This window comes from Passer montanus, unplaced genomic scaffold (genome assembly GCF_014805655.1).
Source record: "Passer montanus isolate IOZ18808 unplaced genomic scaffold, ASM1480565v1 scaffold22, whole genome shotgun sequence".
Taxonomy (NCBI): domain Eukaryota; kingdom Metazoa; phylum Chordata; class Aves; order Passeriformes; family Passeridae; genus Passer; species Passer montanus.
This window is the reverse complement of record NW_024366815.1, coordinates 13,170,247-13,194,335: the sequence shown is the minus strand read 5'-3', so window position 1 is coordinate 13,194,335 and position 24,089 is coordinate 13,170,247. Positions and strand designations below refer to the sequence as shown.

The 24,089-nt window shown below is 37.9% G+C and overlaps 1 protein-coding gene across 2 annotated transcripts in view; it reads right to left on the bottom strand.

Moving 5' to 3' along the window:
- The window catches only part of LHFPL2 (LHFPL tetraspan subfamily member 2), a 120,174-nt gene that overhangs the window by 53,660 nt on the left and 42,425 nt on the right, over positions 1-24,089 (bottom strand). For both annotated transcript variants that reach the window (XM_039709947.1, XM_039709946.1), the window contains exon 2: positions 4,524-4,576. The gene's annotated coding sequence lies outside the window, so the exon portion shown is untranslated. The remainder of the gene's footprint in view (positions 1-4,523; positions 4,577-24,089) is intronic.

Sequence of the window (24,089 nt, the reverse complement as noted above, 5' to 3'; positions counted from 1 at the left end):
TTCCTTCACTGGCAGTTAGGGTTGTCTTTTGGTTTTTTTTTCTGAATCAGCTGCTTACCTTGAACTCACCTTGGGACTGATGCAAGAGAGGGAAAGAACAGGCTAAAGTATCCCTTTTGGCATCAGCCTGAGTTGCACAAGACCAGATGCAATATTAAACCATGCTCTGGAAAACATTACTAGCTTTCTTCTTGTAGACTAAATATTCAAGTGTCTTCAGGATTCCACACAATACAGTGAGTTTCTGATAGCTAATGGGAAACTCTGAGAGGAAAATCTGTAATACTATAGCAAATGAAGGACTCCACAGGACAACAAAGCACAATGACAAAGACTGAGGCTCAATACGTGGACAAAAGACCTTGCAATCTAACTCGACAAGAGGAGTAAGAAATTCATTACTTTTCCTAATATCACTTAGCTTAATAACAGAGGTAGAAGTCAAATGCAGGAGTTGGGACAGGCACAATACGTGGACAAAAGACCTTGCAATCTAACTCGACAAGAGGAGTAAGAAATTCATTACCTTTCCTAATATCACTTAGTCAAATGCAGGAGTTGGGACAGGCTGCTCTATGCACTACACCACACCTCATGCTGTAGCAACAATTGCTATTTATTCACTGCTTGTGGTACAGCATCTCCATGTCAAGAACCGCACTAGGTTCCATTAATAGTAACACAAAAATGAACTATTGCATTTGCTAATCTGTAAACAAATTATTAGTTCAATGTGATTTTACACCATCTGAAAGCTCCTGGTGCCTTCCAAAGAACTTGAAACCATAATATTTTTCTGACTCAGTAACATGTCCCTTCCTCCCTCTAATGACAAACAAAAAGAAAGAAAATTGAAAAAAAATCCACTTTTATTTTGTTTCTATTAAATGGAAGTGAGATGCAATTTGGAATTAGTACTTTTATATCATCCTAAAGTTCTCCACAGAAGGAGTAAACCAAGGTGAACTATATTAAAAATAAAAAAGAAAGGCAAAGCAGAGACACAGAAAGGAGATGGTTCAAAGAGGAAAAGCAGTACAGCTCCCTATTTCATCTGGCTATTAAAAAATCCAAATTAATACAGCAACATTTGTCGCATATCTATTTTTTGCTTCTAAAACCCCCTCTGTCTCTGTGTTGCTACGTGCACAGTACAAAACTATATTGATATAAAAAGACCATATATCCCAAACCAAACACAAATCCCCAGAATCAATTGCCTCTCCCCATCATATTCTGCTGTTAACTGCATGGATTTAACACACAGAGGGAGACACTTTAGTCACTTCAACAAGTTTTCTATTTCAGGCTTAAGATATAGCAGGACTTAATCAGAAACACTAAACGTCATTCCTGAAGTCACGAAATACCATCATACGGCAAACTTCAGCACACAGATGACAGAACATCTTGAGCAAACCACAACTTTTCTTCTTCTGATGGTTATCACATCACAAGGAAAGACCTGAAGAAAGATACTCTGCTTGCTTTCCTTCATCTCGATTTCTCCCAGTTGCTCCCAAGGCAAAGGCCCTCCAAGGATCCTATCTAGGAAATTTAGGTAAGTGTATTACCTGAAGGGGAACAAGACTAGCTAGTAAAAACATGCATTTTAATGTAACAGAGAAGAATATATGTCATATTAGCTGGCAGGTTCCAGAGTAGCTGTGATGACGTAAGTCCATGGTCCAAGAACAGCACCTTTGTATCAACCTCTGTCAAAAATACCAGCAAGTGGCTGGTGAAACTTCAGCTATTAAAAGAGAGGATCAAACCTTCACATCTTCAATGATCTCACTATCACCCACCAGAGTTTTGAGTGCAAAATATGGGTTTTTTGCACGTTAACACCTGCTGGTTTTCAGATATGCCCAGGACCAGCATCTAGCACAGCATCTACTTTTGCTGAGTTATCTCACTGGAGTGTGGATTACCATCATCTGTGATGTGAGGTCCTGGAATGATCTTAGCATCTCTGCACTAAGCAATCACTTCTTGGCTAATATTATATGGAAAACAAAAATAACTGGTGCTTTCTTGCCTAATACAATTTCAGAGTCTAACCATCATGTTTATTAGAAAAGGCATTTTAAGCTTCTATCCTACGTATATTGCAGAAAAAGGAGCACACACAAGTGAGGAACTATGTGAATGCTCAAAAGAGTAAGCAAAATACTGAAGATTTTATTAAGAGATTAGCATAAGCTAATTTGATCCTTTAGAGTTTTATATTAGTTGTTTATTTATTGCTTCCAGTTGCAATCTTATTAGCTATTTTGCTACAACTGAAGATTTTTATGTAAATAAATGCTTAACTATTTTCAAATGTTTCCCCAAGACAAATTATGCAATGCTTTTGAATAAAATGCAGACAACTTGACTTTGCTGTGTTCTAGAGAGAGATGACATTATTTACATATTTTGTTATGAATTTAAAATTTCAATTTTCTTCTAAACATATTAGATCCTGACAGAGTTAATCTTATCAGTTGTGCAATTTTATCATCGCCACTACCCTGTACACTGGTTTCCCACCTGCTGCTGCTAACAGTTGCTCAGGTTGTTTTTTAAGTTTGGTTATTAATGCCCATGCTAGTGTTTCTGTTCTGTTGTTAAGTGTTATAGGAATCCCCCCGTAGCTGGTCTGAGGCGTATTATTATAAAGTAAGTTATATTATCTGTAACACTAGCCAAAAAGCAATTCTATTTTAATAAGAGTCTCTCCAATTCTTAAGTATCATTTCTTCAACAGCATCAAACTTGATGAAAAGAATACCTGTATTTTTTGTTGAATATAGATATATGAACTGTCTATAATGCTTTCATTCCATCTGTGCACTGATGATAACATGGATACAGCATTTTAGTTCTGGTGATTGTCAGGCAGTGCAGGATGGCAGCAAGGGGCAGATTAAAATGTAGGCAGAAAAGAATTATCCAGAACTAACTGAAAAACTTTAAATTTACTTATCTAGTTTTTCTAGTTAAATACTAGCAGAAATAGAAAGGACATAGTAAATATAGACCTACATGAATGCAAATATTCTAAACTGATCAATGCCTTCAAAGTTGTAACTAAATGCTAATTTTTGAAATGAAAAGCAAACATACTTCTCAGGGGCCATTACAGAAAAAAAAAAACCAACAAAAAACAAATAAAAAAACCCCACCAACAAAAAAAAAAAAAGGCAAAGGCTTTTCATTGCATTGGTCACCAAAAGTCAATAACACAACAATGGAACAAAATACATGGGTTCTAAACATTTGCTGCCAATAGCAGCAAACCAAACTTAAATATTAAATATTTCATGTAAATTGGCTCTGCCATAGGAAACAGAGAACTAGAAACATTAGATTATTCCAAATAACTATCTCTTGGTAAGAAAATGCAGTTACTTTTTGGAAGTATTATTTTACTCTTCTTCCACTGGCCTCTTTTCCCAGGATGCTAGTGACAGGACAAGAGGAAGTGGCTTCAAACTGCACCAAGGGAAGGTTCAGGTTGGACATCAGGAATGATTTTTTGACTTAAAAGCTAGTTAAGCATTGGAACAGATTCCACAGGGATGTGGTAGTCACCATCCCTGGAAGTGTTCAAAAAGGAACTGCATGTGGCACTTCATGTCCTTAGCTGATATAGTGGCGTTTGGTCAAGGGTGGGACTCAATTATCCTGGAGGTCTTTTCCAATCTTAATGATTCTATGATTCTCTTCTGTTTTATGATTATTAAATACAAGTAACACTGATTTTATCTGTGTGTTTATAAGGCTTTCTTTGACAGCCTACACCTACAGACAGGTAAGTGTAAATAATATATTTATAAAAAGATTATAAAACTCACTTTATAAAATATTTGAAATTTTTAAAGTTCTTCCTTAGATCCTTCTTGCACTTTTCTCTAGTCAAAATTATACATATTTGGTACACACAATGCAAAGAATCAGCAGTAAGCATAGGGGATCAGGAAAATAATTTAACTTTACAAAGGATACCACAGTTTGCAGGGGCAGAGTTAAAAACTACAAATAAAGACTGCAGTTTAAAGAAAAAAAAAATTCAACTTGTAAGCCAAATTCAATAAGTAATTTATTAACTTACTTCAGGTTTCTAGAATGATAATCTTTAATGATGTATTCTAAAATGATATCTCATTTTATAATTGCTAAATGTATAAAACCGCATTATTCTGAAAAGCCAATTCAGGCATCATTATATTAATACAATGGGTCAAGTTACACTTCAACAAGCACAGGTTGAACTGTTACTTTAAAGTTTTTTCAAAGTCAGGGTGATATGAGGAGAGGCTTCACTTACCAAGAGCAGCCAATGAGACTACCTCCTCCTCTCCTTCTTAAAATTTCTGCTTGAAAAAGTTCTCTGAATGCTCTGAACAGGAACTTGGTGCTCAGAAGAAAATATCCAAAAGGTATAAACTACTGAACATCTTTCATCCTTCCTTTGCAGTAGTAAAACTTCAGCATGTGAAAACAGAGAAAATATGATCAGAATTTCATTGACTTACCACTGTTCCAAATCCTTAGGTCTTAGTCAACCCCTTCAGATGCCTGGCAATACCTATGGAAAAAAATGATGTAAAACATAAGAAAGGTACAGAGACAAAAACATCAAAACAATATTCATGATTAGTATTGGTGGCTGGAATGGTAAAAATGTTGCTTGTAAGAGATTATATGCACATGGGTAACATTTCCCTACCAGGCCACTTTTGCTTGGCTAGAAACGCAGCATTCTAGGCATCACTCCAACCATGAAGGCACTAAGAAAAAGCACAAACCCAGGACTTTCAGGAGGGTAGCCTTCCGACTCTTCAGGGATCTGTTTGGTGAAGTAGCCATGGGATAAAGCCCTGGCTGGGAGAACGGCCCAAGAAAACTCACTAATATTCAAAGATCACCTCTTCCAAGCTCAAAGACTGTGCATCCTAACAAGGAAGTCAGGCAGAAATGCCAGGCCTGCATGGATGAACAAGGAGCTTGTGGACAGACACAAACCAAAGGGCAGAAGCTAGGACAGGTAGCTTGGGAGGAATACAGAGAGGATGTCTGAGAAGCCAGGGATAAGACCAGGAAAGCTAAAGCCCTGATAGAATTAAACCTCTCCAGAGACACCAAGGACAACAAGAAAAGCTTCTACAGGTATGTTGGTGATAAAAGCAAGATGGGAAAATGTGGTCCCTCTCTGCAAGGAAACAGGAGATGTGTTTACCCAGGACATGCAGAAAGCTGAGGTACTCTATGACTTTTTTGCCTCAGTTTTCACTGGCTAGTGTTTCAGCTACACTGCTCAAATTGCAGAAGGCTAAGAAAGACATGGAACTACTGGAGAGGGTCCAGTGAAGGACTACAAAGATCATAACAGGATCACAGAACATCCTGAATTGGATGGAACTCACAAGTAGAGTCCAGCTCCTGGCTCTGCGCAGGATAATCCCCAAAATCACTCCATATGACTGAGAGCATTGTTCAAACACTTCCTGAACTCTGTCAGGCTTAGTGCTGTGACCGCATCTCTGGGGAGCTTGTTCCAGTGCCCAGCCACCCTCAGAGCGAAGAACCTTTTTCTAATATCCAGGAAATACAGCTTCATGCCGGCTTCCTACGTCATATCACTGCTCAGCAAAGAGATCAACAGTTACCCATTTCAACTTGTGAGGAAGTTGTAGACTGCAGGGTTAGGGGACCGGAGTATTTTTCTTCTGAGGAAAGGCTGGGAAAGAAACCACACACTGTAGGACAAGATCAGGTTTGCAACCATCCTCAGGAAGGTGCACATGTCCATGGAACCTAATGGTACAGAAGTCCATGGGACCTGATGAGATACATTCTGAGTAAACAGGCCACTATCCACTACATATGAGAAGTTGTGGCAGTCTGGTGAAGTTCCCATTGACTGGAAAAAGAGAATTGTAACCTCCATTAAAAAAGAAAAAAAATGGGAAGAAGAGTAAGGCTACAAGCCAATCTTTCTCATCTCTGTGCCCACCAAGACAATAGAGATCTTCCTGGAAACTATGCTAAGGCACTTGGAAAATAAGGAGGTGACTGGTGACAGCCAACATGGCTTCACAAAAAGCAAATTATGCCTGAGGAATATGGCCTTCTATGATGGGATTACACTGTTGTAGATGAGGAAAGAACAACTGATTTCATGTACTTGAACTTGTGAAAAACATCTGACATGGTCCTTGTCTCTAGATTGGAGAGACATGGATTTGACAGATGGACCACTCAGTGGATTAGGAATTCGCTGGATGGTTGCAGTCAAAGAGTTGCAGTCAAAACTCATGTCCAGGTGGAGACTGGTGCTGGTGGTGTTCCTCAGATGTTGGTTTTGGAACCGCTGTTGTCTAACATCTTTGTCAGGGACATGGACAGTGGGACTGAGCACATCCTCAGCAAGTTTGGTGATGTCATTGGGCTGTGTGCAGTCAAGACACTGGCGGGAAGGAACAACATCCAGAGAGAACATGATAGGCCTGAGCGGGGGGGCTCTGCAAACCTCATCGAGAAGAATCCTGTGGGAACATGCTTTGCAGGAAATAGGGGTCAAAGACAGTTAGTCTTCCTCCAGGCTCAAGAATGATCCATCCTGATGAGCAAGAAATTGAGCAAATGAGGCTAGGGACCTGCATGGATAAACAAGGAACTCCTGTCATTAATCAAGAGTAAGCAGGAAATACACAGGAGATGGAAGCAGGATCTGGCCATTTGTAATTAACACAGGGAGCTGTTAAACTAAGTAGAAATGACACAAGGTAAGCCAAGGCCCACCTAAAATTAAATCTGGCCAAGGATGTCACAGACAACAAGAGGGACTTCTTCAAATATATCAATAACAAAGAAAAATAAGAATTATGTGGTCCAGTTGCTAAATGGAAGGAGGGACCCCAGTGACAGAGAATGAAGAGAAGCCAGAAGACATTTCACTGAATGTCTTCTTTGCTTCAGTCTTCACTAACAAGACCAGCCCTCGGGGTTCTCTGACCCAGGAGAGCTGGGTAAAGCAATTCTGGAGTGAAGACTTTCCCTTGGTCAAGAAAGATAGGGTAGAGACCACGTAGATAAACTTGACATCCACAAGTCCATATGTCCTGATGGGATTCATCTACAAGTTCTGCAGACATGATTGTGAGGCTGCTCACAATTGAAGAAAGCAAATGTCAACCTAGTGTTCAAGGGAAAGAATGAGGACCCTGGGAATTACCAGCCAGTCACCCTCACCTTGATCCCTGGAAAGGTGATTGGGAGCACCTCATTCAGAAGACTATACACATGGGTGATCAGGAATAGTCAGCATGGATTTATTCAGTCAAAACCTCCTTGACCAACCTGATTGCCACCTTTAATGAAACCACTGCTTGGATGGACGAGGGGAGAGCAGTGGGTATTGTCTGCTTTGATAGTAGATTTCCTTAGACAAACTCAGGGATGTAGTCTGGATGAGTGGACAGTGATGTGGATCAAGAACTGGCTGAACAGACCCCAGGGGTTAAAATCAGAGCCACGGGGTGTAGCTGGAGGCCTGTCCCTAGTGGTGTGCCTCTAGGTTCAATGTTGTATTGTTTTAACTTATTCATCCATGGCTTGGATGAAGGGGCAGATGCCTGCTCAGCAAATTCACTGATGATACAAAGCTGGGCAAAGTGGCTGATGCCTCCAAGTGCTGCACAGGCTGAGGGAGATGGGCCTGTTCAGCCTCGAGAAGAGACAAGTGAGAGGGGACCTAATTAATGTCTACAGTATCTGAAGGGAGGTATCAAGACAATGGACCAGGCTCTTCTCAGAGGTGCCAAGCAGTAGGACAAGAGGCAATGGGCAGAAACTGATGCACAGGAAATTTCACCTGAACATGAGGAAGAACTTCTTTACTCTGTGGCTGACTGAGCCCTGGAACAGATTGCCCAGAGAGGGTGTGGAGTCTCCCTCACTGGAGATGATTTAAGAACTGCCTGGACACAATCCTGTGCCATGTGCTCCAGGATGTTCCTGCTTGAGCAGGGAGCTTGGAACACAGGATCCACTGTGGTTGGTCCCTTCCAACAAAATCCATTTTGTGATTCTGTGACCCTCTAGCAGACTTCCAGTACCTCAAGAGGGCCTTAAAGAAAGCAAGAGAGTGACTTTTACAAGAGCATGTAGTGATAGAACAGGAGGTATAGGCTTTAGACTGAAAGAGGGCAGGCTTAGATTAGATGTGAGAAAGAAATATACTGTGAGAGTGGTTAGGGATTGACACAGGCTGCCCAGAGAAGCAGTGGATGCCCCATTCCTGAAATTTCCAAGGCCAGGTTGGATGGGGCTTTGAGAAACCAGGCCTAGTAGAGGATGTCCCTGCCCACTACAGGTAACTGGAAGCAGAAAACCTCAGAACAGGAGGTAGAGGCTTTAGACTGAAAGAGGGCAGGCTTAGATTAGATATAAGAAAGAAATACACTGTGAGAGTGGTGAGGGATTGACACAGGCTGCCCAGAGAAGCAGTGGATGCCCCATTCCTGAAATTTCCAAGGCCAGGTTGGATGGGGCTTTGAGAAACCTGGCCTAGTAGAGGATGTCCCTGCCCACAACAGGGAACTGGAAGCAGAAAACCTTTGAGATCCCTTCCAACCCAAACCACTCTGTCATCCTGTGATTTTGTGATTCTATTGTCCCTGCCCACTACAGGAAACTGGAAGCAGAAAACCTCTGAGATCCCTTCCAACCCAAACCATCCTGTCATCCTGTGATACGGATTATATGAAGCAGTAACACATAAACTAAGCACACACAAAATCACATTGTTTTCTGTTCCTCTATTTTCCTAACGAAGTATACCAAGATCTGAAAATACATTTAGGATTATTCATATATTCTGTGGCAATTTATAATAACACTTTTAAAATCAAGTATGACTTAGGAAGAACTCCAAAAGTTCCTAAACCACTGCAATAAAAACCTGACTTACGTAGACTGGTCATTCCAAAAATGCACCTATAAACTTCTGCACCCTATTTCACAGAATTAAGCAAGGACAAACAAATTCTTGTACCTGAGATGGTACAATCCCCTGGAGACTGGCTGCCCAGGGCACACTTCCTGAAATGGAGCTGGGGGTCTGGGCAGAAAGTGGTCTAAACATGAACCAACAGTTAGTGCTGGCAACAAGGAAGGCCAAAAATATCCTGGGATATGTCTACAGGCTAAGATCCCGCTAATAAGCTATTATTCACCTTCAGCCAACATTTTCAGGAACATGCATCTTGAAAAGTTTTGTATTCCTACTACCAAAAAGCAATAAATCAAGGTGACAAAAGTAAGGTTAGGCTGATTCAGCAATACTGAAATACAAAATTTCCCATGGTAATAGCAAATCCTGCATTTTTATACATTCATCAGGACAAGATATATGAAGAAATTCCCCTTACATAAACAAAGTGAGTCAGAAAGCCAGTTAACTCTTACAAAGGGAGATAATTTGGCCTTGGTGAAGATGACTTAACAACAGAAAAGCTGGTGCAGAACTTCCAACAAAGTGTGCTTCTGAGGACAAAGAAAAGTGTACTAGGAGCACTGCAAAGTCAAGATTAGCTTGAAATGGCCTCTGAATTCCTGGCACATATAATATTCCTTCAGGAAAAAAATATTAAATAAATACCAAAAAACACCAACTGACTGGACCAAGCAGCCATGATTCCTTCAGCTTTTCTGTCTCAAAAACAGTTAGCATGGCAATGAAAATACAGCAGTGTTAGCAGAGACTATTTTCAAGAACAAAAAGGGCCAAATTGCTTTCCTTAAACTCAAGTACCAAAAAATGTAGGATCAATTTTAAGTACATGTAAATAAACCTAATGGTCTGAATAGGTGCTGCTTTTAAGGAAAATTTGCTTGCTTGGAGTCTGCAGTCCTTAAAAAATAGTACAGGCAGTGTAAGACAGCATCAGCCCATAGAAGAAGCTGTAGAAAAGCCTCTCTTTCACAGAGCCATCCACCTGCCAAAGGCACAGCAGTGTTCTTCCTCACAAAAAATAAAAAAATACTAAAACTTTCAAAAAAGAGGAAAGTAAGTATTATATCTTAAAAGTCTCCTTTTGTCACCACATTTGAGACAAAGCTAAAAAGAAGAAAGTCCACACACCTTCCACTACCCCATCACCACACAGGCACTTCCCTTACGCTGCAAAAGGCCAAATTCTCCCTAACAAATCAAAATGGGAAAAACACATGTATGCTTTCATTCTTTCTCTCAGGAGGTCTTACAGATTTTGCAATAGCTCAGACAGATTTCTAGAACAGCTGGCAAAAACACACAAAATCTGTTTCTTTTCTACTCAGCTAACTGTAAATTTGGTTGCATTGGCTCCACCCCTCCAAAAAAGGTGGAAATACTACAATCTTAATTTTTAGCTGCTTTCTCATTTGAAAGGGATAAATGTCTTAGCATAACTAAGGAAGAAACAGTATAACAAGTAGAACCACTGATTTAAAGTTCACTTATTTACAGTCAACAGGAGAATCAAATAGACTGGATACTGCTAAGAGAACACAATGGGTTTGATAACATTCCCATGTCACATACCCTGTCTTTGTACACAGTAGGAAGTGGGTATACTTAGGCAACCCAGCACAAATACAATAAAAAAAGAATACAGATATATCTGTTGTATCTTAAAACATCCTTTTCAAGTAGCTTTTTCTTCAGATATACTACTGCGTGATACTTCCATGTATTATATACCAGCAACTACTGAAATCAAAGAAATATTTGCTTACTTCAAGAAGGTTTGTATGACCAATTATGTCACTATGAATAGAAATAATGCATTCAATGGGTTCTTTGTCTTTTGCTATCAATGCAGAACAACATAAAATGAAGTGAAAAAAACAAGTAGTATTTCATAGGCGTCATTAAGACTACCTTCAGAAATAACAGCAAAACAAGAAGGACAAAGTATGCTCTTTAGGGATACACTGACAGTAGGTCAAAAAAAAGCCCCTCACAAGTAAAATTGCTCTCTAAATTAATGAGAATGCTAAACACCATGGGAAGCTAACAGCTCAAGATATACAAGAGATTTTTTTTTAACATTTCTTTTCAGGCTCATGATTTTCTCTTTCACACTAACCTACAAAAGAAAAAAATTCTAGTTTTCCTTTTTCTATTATCTACCTAATTTGTTCAATCTAGATCATGCTACATATCTATCTGCATGTAATGTAAAAAAAAAAATTAAAGCAAATTTAGAAGAGTCATATAGAGCAGCTTAATTTACAAGCTGTTTCAGAGAGAACAGAAGAAAAAAAATCCTATTTCATACTACAAAAATATTTTCCCCTAATGCACCTGTCCTGAAGTTTACACTTAATAAAAGCCAGATGTACTTCTAATATACTGATCCTTGCTCTTGATGCCAGTTTTCCCGTTGCAGCACCTTATCCAAGAAAGCAGCACAGCATAGTTTTATACATCTTTAAAATGTTTAAACCAAATAATACATTTTTATAATCCTAGCAATTCTCACAAAACCAAGCAGAATAAATACAGAAGCATTAAGAGACCTGCACTGCAGATGAAGATGCCTCTTAGCCTTTTACCTAACACAATAACACTGAGTGGTAAATGAATAAAATTACATTTCTTAAACAAGCCAGTCATTGCGAACCAAAACAAAAATATGCAAATTTGGCTCTAGTGAAGTCATTATGTAAAATTTGTTTTGGCTTCTAAGGTTTGTTTCAGCTAAGCATAAATCCTTATTTGAAGTCCATAATATAGAGTACCAGCCATGAGCCTGATCCCACATTCACTGGAGTCAGTGGGAGTTCTTATCTTTAGCATTATCCACGAGCATAAAAGGACAAAAACTGTTTATCTTAAAGGCAGTGTAAAAGCACTTAAGTTCACTTTACAACATGCTTCTTGAGTCGCATCTTTGAGCCACATCAACTACAAAGCAAAATGGCAAGTCCCCCTTCCACAGCTGCACCACGAGTTACACCACAGCCAGCGCTTCGGTCTTGCTCAGTACAACGCTCTGCCAGCTCAAGGCAACCTAAGCTTTGCAGCAGTATCTCTACTAACTACATCTACAGTCACTAAAATTGTTCCTTGGCTCTGTTTTGGCCACAGGGCTGCTCTAGGTGGCCACCACAGAGAAGAACCAGACACGAAGTGATTCAGAAAGCAGCTTCACGCTGGGGCCAGCACTGCCTAACAACCTATTGCCTGCATGCAGATGATGAGAGGGACAGGCCCCAGGGGCAGCCCAGTGACCATCAGACACAGGCAGGCTCCAGGTCAACACCACAGCAGTGGGGCTGGAACAGGCACATTGGCAACACAGCTCTAACACAGACTGATGGCACCAGGCTGAGCTGAAACACACTGCTGGGTCCCCAGGCAAGAGCACAGGCAGGACCCAGGGGAGGCTGAGGCACAAGAGTGCCCGGGAGCCCTGACATGCAGTTGCTAATCAAATTCTCTAACCAGTGGCATGCTCCTAAGCAATGAGCTAGAATCACTTGGCAAGCTCAAGCTATTCTTCCTAAATGTCAGCTGGTTTAATAAGTAACAACTTCTGATGAGTATTTATTAGCATTTGAATTATTGCTCCCAGATTACCACGCACTGACCGGCAAAATCCTAAATTTACAAACAAAGTCGTCTTCTGGCAGAAGTAGAAGAGAATGTCGCCAAGGGAGACAAGTAGTTATAATTTCCTGAAGGTCTAGAGATGGCAACTGTGGAGTTTCATTATGTCATAAGCAATTTTAAAAATTCTTTTATTTAATCTGTACCACACATGCTCTTTAAAGCAACAGCTGCGCAGTTTCTTTGGTTTTAAGTCTCACACCTCCTGCTTCAGCCAAAATTATAGTCAGAGTATCATGATGGTGATGTGACTATTACAAATCAATGAAACAACCATTAGACTGCCCAAATTGCCTGATAACATTCCCGCATCTTTCAGTAATGCTGCATTATGATTGAATTAGGAACCCATTTGTTTTGTGTTTTCATCCATTGTGCTTAAGCACAATCCTTTTCTCCCTCCCAGATAAAACCATATCTGCTTTAAGACTTGACCTTTCCTCACATTTGGGACAAGATGTCTAACAAACACAGAACTGGGGCGCAACTTACTGAGACACAAGCTGTTAAGAGTTCTCCAAATACAAATTCAAACTTCTCTATGGTGTCAGGAAAACAAAATTGTTTACTCTATGCATATATTCTACATTGAACCAACTTCCACATCTTGTTCGCAGATTTCATCTACATTGAAGCAATAAAAATATACACACAAACAGCAGTTTATCAAATTAAAGCACCCAGAGGTATAACCTGTGACCTTCTTCCATTGAAAAACTGCTTTTTAATCCTGAAAGACTTCAGTGACTTATGCAATGATTTTCCCAAGTGACAAAATCTTGAGCTTAGGCCACTCAATTTGATGTCAAAGCAAACTTCCTTCTATCAATAGTTTATCTAGTCATTATCCACCTAACACACTCAAGACCTTAATTCAAGGCTAAAAATATTACATATTAATTACACATTAAATTGTATTCAGCTCTTCTACAGCTCATGTCCCAGAACCCTTCTTCAGTCTTGTAAAAAAAGAAAAACCAAAATTCACAACCCAAACCCAATGTAAGAAAAACTAAATGGAGATGAGACTCTAAGCAACATTATACATGCCTTTGTTGAGCATTTCAGTAAATCATGTTACAGAAATGAAAATCCTTACTCAAGTACTATCTGCCCAATTTTCCAGCTCTGGAGGACACCCTGCATTTTCTGCAGACCTCCAAAAGTCCTGAGCCATTTCCATGCAGCATGCTTTTCCAGCTGGGCCTCACAAACCCACTCCTCTGATGCTAACCCAAGGAAGAGGAAGTGAGCTAGCCACTGCCTGGTAAGTGTTAAAGGGTATATTTCATTTGCGGATGGAAGAATTAACTAGTCCTGGGGATGGTGGGAATTGAAGAGCAACTAAAAAATACATTAATTGTGGTTTTGTATACCACAGTGATGCTTTTTTGTGCCTTTTAAATTTTTTCCATTTTAAGCTTTTTCTGAAGCAAATTTACTTAAAACACTGCTAGAGAAACAATCTTTTCAGAAATGTTCTGGCAATACAAACAGAAAATCTAGGTTTAGTTTTTCCTGTAGTCAGTAACATCCTCTTCAAAGACTGTCACAGTATGCATTTTGTAAGAAGGATATATTTTATAAATATATTTTATAAATATTCTTTAAACTTCAAAATATTTTAAAAATTATTATTATTATTATTTAACATCCATTTCTGAGTAAAATTGAGATATAAGTTCTTGACCATCTGAAAGAGCAAGATTTTGACAACAAGAAAAAGAGCATAGGTAAGAAAACTCTCTAGTTCTTTATCAGAGGCTGATGACATGATGAAACAAATTCATAAGATTAACAAAATTAACAAATTAACAAAACATAATATGGGGAACAACACAAGCATAACAAGGGAATAAACTCCCTTGCTAAAGGCCCTCTCATCCAATGTTTTTTTTTAGGTATATTAGGATACCTCCCACCCACCTCTCAGCAAAAATGTATTAAACAGCTTGAAGCTGTCTCAAACCCCCCTGTTAAAACCAAGGCATGCAATCTAAACCCATTTAAAATAGTCTCAAAGTATTACACACCAAAAATGCTGTTTCTCATTTGAGTTCTACTAGCACCATACAGACCTATTATCCCAGGCTTTTGATTATTAAAGACAGAAGACAACTACATTTATTAAATCTTGATAATGTACACAATGTCTACATCGACCACATCCACAAAGCCACGTTTAAAGAACATTAAATACTTAGCCACTTATTTCATTCTAGACAAAGGCTAAAAAATAAGATATTTGGTTATAAAGATGTTTATTTTGAGTGTTATTATATATTTTTTTTTCTTCTGCAAAGCATATAAACAAAATAATATCCATGATAGAAAGTTATTTTGAAAGAAAACATGAAAATTTAAGGTCAAGCAGACCTCCCCAAAAACAAAGAAAAGCAAGAAACTGGTCACTTCACAAAGCACAAGCAAAACAGCCCTAGGAAATCCATATGAAAGATTTGTTTAAAGAATATATAAACTCTGGTCTAAGCTTCACAGATCTCTCCAAAAGTCAAGCTAAGAGACAACATGTCTCTGGAACATAACAAACATTTCTGAAAGTTCCTTCTGTTCTCTTCACCTCTCAAAACACTGTATTTTGCTATCTTAGTAGGAATTAACATTTTAATTGGCTTTGGCCATTTGCTTACTACCAGAATAAACATAATGATGAACCTGAAGGTGAGAAGTTAAGGAACAGCCAATGAAGCAGTAAGGCGGAGAACTCTGTGGAAGGCAGGAAAATGCACCATTACCAATCTCCTCAAGCCCCACTTCAAGTTTTGGGGCAACTCTTTTATTTTCAAGCCAAAAACCATACACAGCTGAGTTCATAGCCTTTTTAACCTTTTAATATAATATAAGGCTAAACATCTAAGGGAGTTTAAAAACTTTTAAGGAACTACTATAAACCCTGAAATATGACATAATCTTATCTGTTTAATCAAGTTCATCAGATTTAAGAAGCAATAAATTTCTCTTCACACCCCCACTCCCTTTTTCATTTTGAAGGGTCAGGAAGGCAAACTATTTCCAGGCTACATGGGATCAAGTAACTGAAAATAATCACATGTATGTAAGCTACACATTTTAACAACAGATTCAGTTTGACAGCAGCAGAAAATGCAGATTCCTATGAGAAGGTACTATTTTTCTAGACCTATATATACTTCAAAGAGGGAAATCACACAAGGAACAAATATCAACAGGTCTTTTTCCATGAGTTTTCTTATCAAGTAGGGAAAAAAGTATTTCAAAGAACAAGAATCCAAAAATTACTTAGGTCTCAGTGACCTTCTAACGCACTGATTCATAATAAGAACTCTGTAAAGTTGAAGCTCTAAGTTTCAGAGTCCCCAGATAGTGATCCTTTCTCCCCCAAAACTAGCTTTCTGAAGTAGTTGCATGAGCTGCCTTTTAAAGTGATTTTTCCAATGAATGCTAAGGTTTAGAACACAACATGAGTAGGTTTTCTGGCATAATTGCTTTCTTACGGTTTTCCAGCAATTGAACATGCACTTTAAATCTCTTACAGGCAAAGCTGACTGGTTTAAGTAATTGTTTAATTGTTTTTGAAAGTACACAAATGATATGCAGCTACTCTTCAGTATTCTTTACAGCATCAAAAAAGCTCTCAAACAAATGAAAATTTAACACAGATACACAATCACTCTTCCATATTCATCCACATAGTATAGTCCAGCTCCATTCAGATGGTCTCCTAAGGTTTTGGCTCTCTAGAAAGAGTTAAATATCTGAAACAGATCCTTGTCTTGTTCATATATTAGTACTGTTTTCAAAGGGCTGTTCAGAGGTTGAAGACTGAGAACAATGCAAATTCTCCACTCCATGCTCAACTAACAAAGCGTCCAATCAGTTCCCACTGAGTTCCAGTTCATTTCGTGTCCAGATGTAAGTGATTAACAGTACATTGTTTGAAACTTAATTCCACATCTGTTCTTCTGTGGGACTTGGAAAACAGATGAAGTTTTCTGACAATTGTTTGCAGAGTAGATAATCGCAAGCATGTGTAATAGTATCCCAAAGTGCAAAACACCATGAGTCTAAGCAGCTTTTTTTGCTGAATGTTTTTGTTGCTTTTCTAAGTCAGATAAAAAAATAAGATGCTCTTGGATGGAAATGATTAATACATTCTTAAGAAGTCATCATCTATAACTAAGAAGGCAAAGCAGAATCCAGACTTTCTTCCTAAAGATCATAATTTCACATCCCAGTATTCTACCCAGTCAGCAAAGATTCATTTTATGGCCTATCAGGTACCTTTTAAAAGTTATGCAGAAGTGGCAAATTCCTGCAGAACTACAACACACAAAATACATTGTTTTGACATGGAGCACTGTAGTAGCGAGAGAATGTTCCAGGCTATAACTGTATGACATCTTTTGAACAGATCACAGATTTAAATGATATGGGTGAATTTTCTTTTGATCCCTAGAAAATGTGGATAAGCACAGAAAGGAAGACTAGATAGCAACTCTTCACTGTATTTGTCAAAACAAGTGCAGACAGCACCAAAGCATATTGGGAAATGTTAGGCTCAAGAAAGCACTTCTATGCAAGACACAGTTATACTGAAGAAATCTGCCACAGTTTGCTCTGGATGCTTAGTTCCATATTTGCTCAAGAAATGATGGAAGAAATTACAAAAGAAAAGATCCACTTACAGCCATTAAATGTAACAAGTGCTTCCTCCAGTAAGTCCTCAAGATGAAGAGCAGTAGAAACTATGAAAATATCAGTCCAAATTTCCTCTGTATTTTAGGCAACTGGACTAATACTTCTACTGACCAGATACTTCTAACTACATTATTTATGGTCTTATGACATCACTTGTACCTTCATCTGACCTCCACACACAACAAGCACAAAAGTTACATTATCTACACTGATTGAGCAAAATTCACAGGGAGGGCTCGGGGTAGATGAAAAATGATGTTTAAAAAAAAAATTCTAATTAATACTGGGATTAAAGTAAACTGTCAAGACTAGCTCATTTTGTTAGAGCATGGTGCTAAGGCTGTGCGTTTGACCCCCTAATGGGCCATTCACTGAAGAGTTGGAATTGATTATCCTTGTGGGTCCCCTTGCAACTCAGAATATTCTGTGTTTCTGTAGACTGTTAGCTAGTTATATATAAGAATGACCCAGAGAAGGGCCAAAATTTCAGTTCTCTCACACACAAAGAAACCAGATACTGCTGCCAAGGGCTACCATGGTACTGTGAACTTCCAAATACTTGGTGTTTTCTTAAAAGGGCACATGTCTGAGATATGGAATTCCCTCACATTGGAAAAGGTGTTTTCAAACTTTTCTACACAATCACTGTGATTAAAAATATGGACGAAAACAGAAGCTCAAAAAAGCCCCAAAAACCTCAACCCAACCAACCAAACAGAATCATAACCTTTTATTTGTAAAATAAGAAGAGTCATTCTTTTGAGTTCTGTTACATGCACAGGTATGCCCACACACACTCCCCAGTACTGGTGAGAGTGGAAACCAGGTTAAACCTGGGTTAAACCATGTGGCCAGTGTGTCACAGCAGATGAAGCAGATGAAGAACAAGAATGAGAAAGAGAGAAGTTTCCTAAAATGAAAACACAGAAAAGTGCAGAAGAAATTGAGTTCATATAACAGAATTCATATAATTTATGCAAAAAGAAATTTATGTAAAAAGGAAAAAAAAAGGTCTGTCTTCTAGAGAAAAGGACAGTGATGGGTTCTGAAAGTATTCTCCTCAACACAATTGCTGACACTACCTAATTAGGACAGCAATTTAAAATGCATATGATAATCAATTACATTAATTAGAAGTCATAAATAGGATGCACTGCATGTTATAATTATAAATTCTCATTTTCATTATGTAACTTAGAGAGATCAAAAAGGCAAGATTTATAATGCAGAGGATGTGATCAGACAGCATTGTGCTTTCAAATAAACGTTCCTAACAAATCTGAACTAAAGTCACTATAACATTAAAAGGATAAGCAATATGGCTTGGCTAAAGATTAAAATACAACAAAAATCCTTATCCAATTATATGGCAGATATGATTGCCATGTCCATCAACAAACTGCAAACAATAATGACTTTGAGTTCTATTCTGTGATTATAAATGCGTTTATGTAAAGAATCACTGAAGGCTTTTTGAGGCAAGTGAAGATCAGACAAGTTATCAACTGTCTACAGAGTATCAGGTGAACAAATTAAATTCCCCACTACACATACAATCCTGCTGATGTCAGGACAGCACCAAAGCTAAGCATCCATGCTGCTGAGTTATGCACCAGTCCCGAACAAGTCCACTTCAGCTGCTGGGAAATGTCCCAAGGAAGGATCTTGATTCTTCCATGTGCTGTGGTCACTGAAAGAGAGGTACTTCTATGTTTTTAGCTTGAGTACCCTCTGCCAACAGCATTTCCTAAAATACTACTGCATAAATATAACATATGCATGCATATGTAAAAAAAACCCAAAAAACAAAAAGCTCCACATCCCCATATTTATACCCAGAAGGCTACAAGCATATCTACTTTAAACACTGCCATAGGACTTTTCTCCAATTGTGACCAAAAAGCTAAATGAAATTCAATACACATAGAAGTCCCATGGGTCTCTTCCACTTTGTCCTTCTGTAATTGTACTAAAAGCTTGTCTGGAGTGTCTCCCTCAGGCATCTGGAGTTGACACTTCTATTTATCTAGCTAAAGAAAGGTCCCCTGCTTCTTCCCTGCCAATACCATGAAGAATTTAATGTATCAGCAGGGACTCGAAGCTTGAAACTCGATCCACTATTTTCATAAAATGATTCACAGACTTACACTCAGTTTTCTCAGTTTTTTGACTTAAGAGCAAAGGGTTTCCGCAATTTGGAGCTAGATTAAACCACTCATGTTTCCATCAGTGGGGGAAGGAGGAAGAACACCATAACATGCAGTGACCAAATTGATTTTAACATCCTGAGACAGAAAAGAAATTCCTATTCAAGTCCCTTCATATCTTCTTAAAAAATCACAGCAGCTATTTAATGACTCCTGTGAAGTAAGAAGGGATGAACACAAAGCAATAAAGAGCAAATTGAGGAAATAAAATAGGAAGCAAGAAAATAGTTTGTTTTTACTTTACAGGAGGGAAGACAGTGGTTTGGAACTTAATTTTACTCCATACCAATACAATGATATGGTATGGATACATACAATAGTATGGATAACAAATGAAGAAAAATCAATGGAGAATTTGCATCAAAGGAACACTGATATGCAAAGCTGAACCAATTCCCCTTTTCATATCTACACAAGATGACAGGTACTCAACACAGAAGGACATATTATTCTATCACATATGCTGAGGAACTTGTCAAATGCTCAACACCACATTCACTTCTATTATAACAATAACTAAACTGAGCAACAGCAAGGCTAGTTGTTCTAATTTTAGGCTTTTTTGAGAATGGAGTACTACTTTGACTGAAAAATTGCTTGTTTAAAATGGCATCTTCAGTTTCTTTGAAACTCTAAAGTCTTCCACTAACACATCAACCAAATGTCCAAATGTGTAAAACATGGAATCTACTTATATTAAAAAGCCTTATCCCAGGCTTTCTGAAATAGATCAAAAATTTACGACAGGTTTTCTTCCAGTTATTTAAACAAATTGAAGATGATAGCTCTCAAAGATGGGGTTCTTTTTGGCCACCAGAAATCAGAGAGAACTGCTACTCATCTATACAGAGTCCTAAATAATAAGTCGTCTCAAACAATGTTAAACATCTTTTAAATTGATAGGGCACCCACCGTTGAGATCCTAAAAGCTGTTTTCATCTTCCAAATTATGAATCAATGTCACTAAGATGTTTCAGAGAGTTGGGATTCATAAATGCCATTTTTTTATTTTTAAGGAAGAAGTAGGTTTTTATAGAGACTAATCTAGAAGCATGGCAGAAACGAAATTCATCACAGGACAAAACTCTTGGTTTATGTATAATGATGCATTCACAAAAATCACAGAATAGTTAGAGATGGAAAGCAGCTTTGGAGATCATCTTGGTCCAACCCCCGCTGATTCATCACAGGACAAAACTCTTGGTTTATGTATAATGATGCATTCACAAAAATCACAGAATAGTTAGAGATGGAAAGCAGCTTTCATCTTGGTCCAACCCCCGCTACCAAAGTAGGGCCACCTAGAGTATGGGACACAGGAATACGTGGGTTTTGAATGTCATGGAGAGGGAGACTCCATGGTCTTCCTGGGCAACCTGCTGAGTGCTCAGCCACCCTCAATATAAAGAAGTTCTTCCTCATCTTGAGGTGGAACTTCTTGTGTTTTTTGCCACTGGTCCTTGTCCAGTATCTGGGCATCATTGAAATGTCTGGCACCATCCTCTACCACCTGCCTTTGAGATACTTATATGCATTGAGGACATCCCCTCTCAGTCTCTTCTTTTCTAGACTAAGCAGGTCCAGCTCCTTGAAGGCAAGATGTTCCAGGCTGCTCAACATTTCTGTGGCCTCTACTGAAGCATAAGGAATGAGGATGGACATTGGAAACATGAGACACACGTAAAGAGAAAGACAGTTTTCACTAACAGGAACTATGTGTCTTTACAAGTCATAGGCAGGATAGTCTTCACAAACACTGAATGCCCAGAAAGGATACCAATATGCTAGAATAAACACTGCCAAGTTTCTGAACTTCTTCCCATTTTCTGGAAACAAAATTCATCCAGATAAGGCCATTCAAGATTCTCCACCCAGGTGCAGTGTTCAAGCTTCAAAAATTGCAAGTCATTTAGAGGAAATGCTACTTAAAAAAATTCAGTCATTAAACAGCATCTGTCTTTTCTTTGTCTTATGAATACAGCATATCTGCAATATTTCAGCACTTACAAGGGGCTTCTAAAAAAAAGGGATAGTGACTTTTTACACAGGCACATAGTGATAGGACAAGGAGAATGGTTTTAAGCTAAAAGAGAAGTTTAGATTAAATGTTAGAAAGAAATTCTTTCCTGTGAAGGTGGGGAGGCACTGGAACAGGCTGCCCAGAGGGGTTGTGAATGTCCCATTCCTGGAGGTGTTCAGGGATGGTGTTTTCAGCAACCTGGTCTAGTGGACAGTGTTCCTGACCATGACAGGGGTTGGAAATAGATGATTTTTAAAGAACGCTTCTAACTCAAACTATTCTATGATATTTCTGTTAATAATACTTTAGATGCAAAAAGTGGTTTTAGAGAGACACTAGTCATAAGCACATTGATGAAAGATTATATTTAACTCAAAATTCAACTGAACTTTAAAAAGAGCCACAGAAACTAAATAATGTTAATTTCTAGGTGTGTATTTCAGGCATTTGTAACATTTCTCTCAGGTATTCATGTGAATTAATATCTCTTACAACAGGTTATATATAGTACATATATAGTACATATCTGCACATATATATAGCTATATGCTATATATGTAATATATAGCTATATTCTATATATAGCATATATAGCATATATAGCTATATACATATACATATATAGCATATATAGCTATATGCTATATATTGCACATAGCACATATCTGCAACACATGTTCTTCTGAAAGACTGTATGTCTAAAAGGAGAGTTTAATCTCTTTTTTTTAACTCTTATAGCCTAAACTATTTGTTTTTAATAAAGACAAGTAGTTTTGGACAAGATGACAGCATACATTGCTATTATGCTTGACTCTCAAATCCCTGTGCCTAATATAATAGCTTCCCACAGACTCAATTAGTAGCATCCAACTCCCGAAACAAGTATTTTTTTAACTAATAGAATCAAAGATTAATCAAAAAAATGCTACTTCATTTTCTCTAATCATCAACATTATTGTCTTTCTAAATAACACTCAAAATTTCTGTGATTACATTACAATCAAACTCCAAAATTATTTGTATGTGATTTTAAAAGCCTAATCAGGGAATCTTCTTCCTGATCATTCCTTCTCACAATACTAAAAGTCCTTTAAAGTGGACCAGAAGTAAAGAACCTAAGAGGCCATGGATGTAGTTTCACCTGTCCTTTAGTTATAACTGGGGTTTTTCTTCATACTTTGAGTAGTATTAATATGCATATCACATTTGGCTTGTTAAAATTTATTGACTACAATTATCAGCTAGCAAGAATGAAATTCAGAGGTAGCTGCTACTACTGAACAAGCAAAATAGAAATATCTATTTTTGCATCTTCAAAATCAGAAGCTCTGTGCAGCTTTTATAAAATTATATTTATGTAAAATAATGTTAGGCAACAAAAAGCAGGTTTTTCATTAAAGTAAGTATTCATAATTTTCAGGTTTATCTTAGCAATGCAGCCAAAATTCTTTTTATTGAATTTTAGTTCATTTGACACTTTAATTTAACTAATAGTATTAACTACCTACCACTGAACAATTACATTACTAACATTCAAGGAAACCACTACTCTGGTGCGCTTTTTTTGGTCAAAAACTATATTGCAGCATCACAGTCTGCCTGAAGGGCAAAGCCCTGCTTACTGAAAATTTTTCACAGTTTTGTTTAATGTCCACTTGCATTCAAAGGACTGAATTGCCAAAACAATACACTGCTGAAGAGTGAACACAATGGACAGCCCAAGAGGTGCTGTCTGATGATGACCCTGGAAGATATTCTGGATCTTCACACCTATGTGTGACAAGTATGTGGACAAGACTTAAAGAAGTTCTTAATAGCAATGAACTGGTTGGATACAAATACAAAAATGCCTTTCAGACAGGTAAAATTTAATCCACAGTACTAAAGAGCCTGTGCCCCAACAACTCATCTCTATACCAACAGTCTGGTCATAGACAAAAATTCTGTTTGTTTTTCCTTTCAGCTCTATGGAAAACATCCATTTCTTTGGGAATCTTGTCCTAGACTGATAGGCTACTCCCATCTTTCTATATGTATGAAAAGACAACTTTGTTCAAAAATTCTTTTGAACCTTAACTTTGGAGTAAAGTTTTTCAATTTGTGGCCAAGATTATCTAAAGTGAAAATGTCATAAGGTTATTTAGCATTTAGAAATTTATTTTAAAAATTGAATGAGAAGGAAAAGTGGCAGAATGTGCTTCATTACTTATAAAGGCAAAGAGAAGGAAAAATCCTTTTCTTTAATCATCCATTTCATGAATATCTGTATAAAACAAATTGAATGCTTTTGTCTAGATTATAAAACAAAAGTCTTTGTTATAAAATTCAGCATGAGATTATAATTATGCTTAACACTTCCAGCAGAAAAATGGAACAACTTTGAGACTTGTGCAGGAAAGTTGTGAGGCCAAGCATGGGGCCAAGAGAAATTTTTAATATTCGTACAAAACAAACAAAAAAGCTTCCATGACATCTTGCTATACCACATTTATGCAGCAGTCAAGTAAAACTTTTA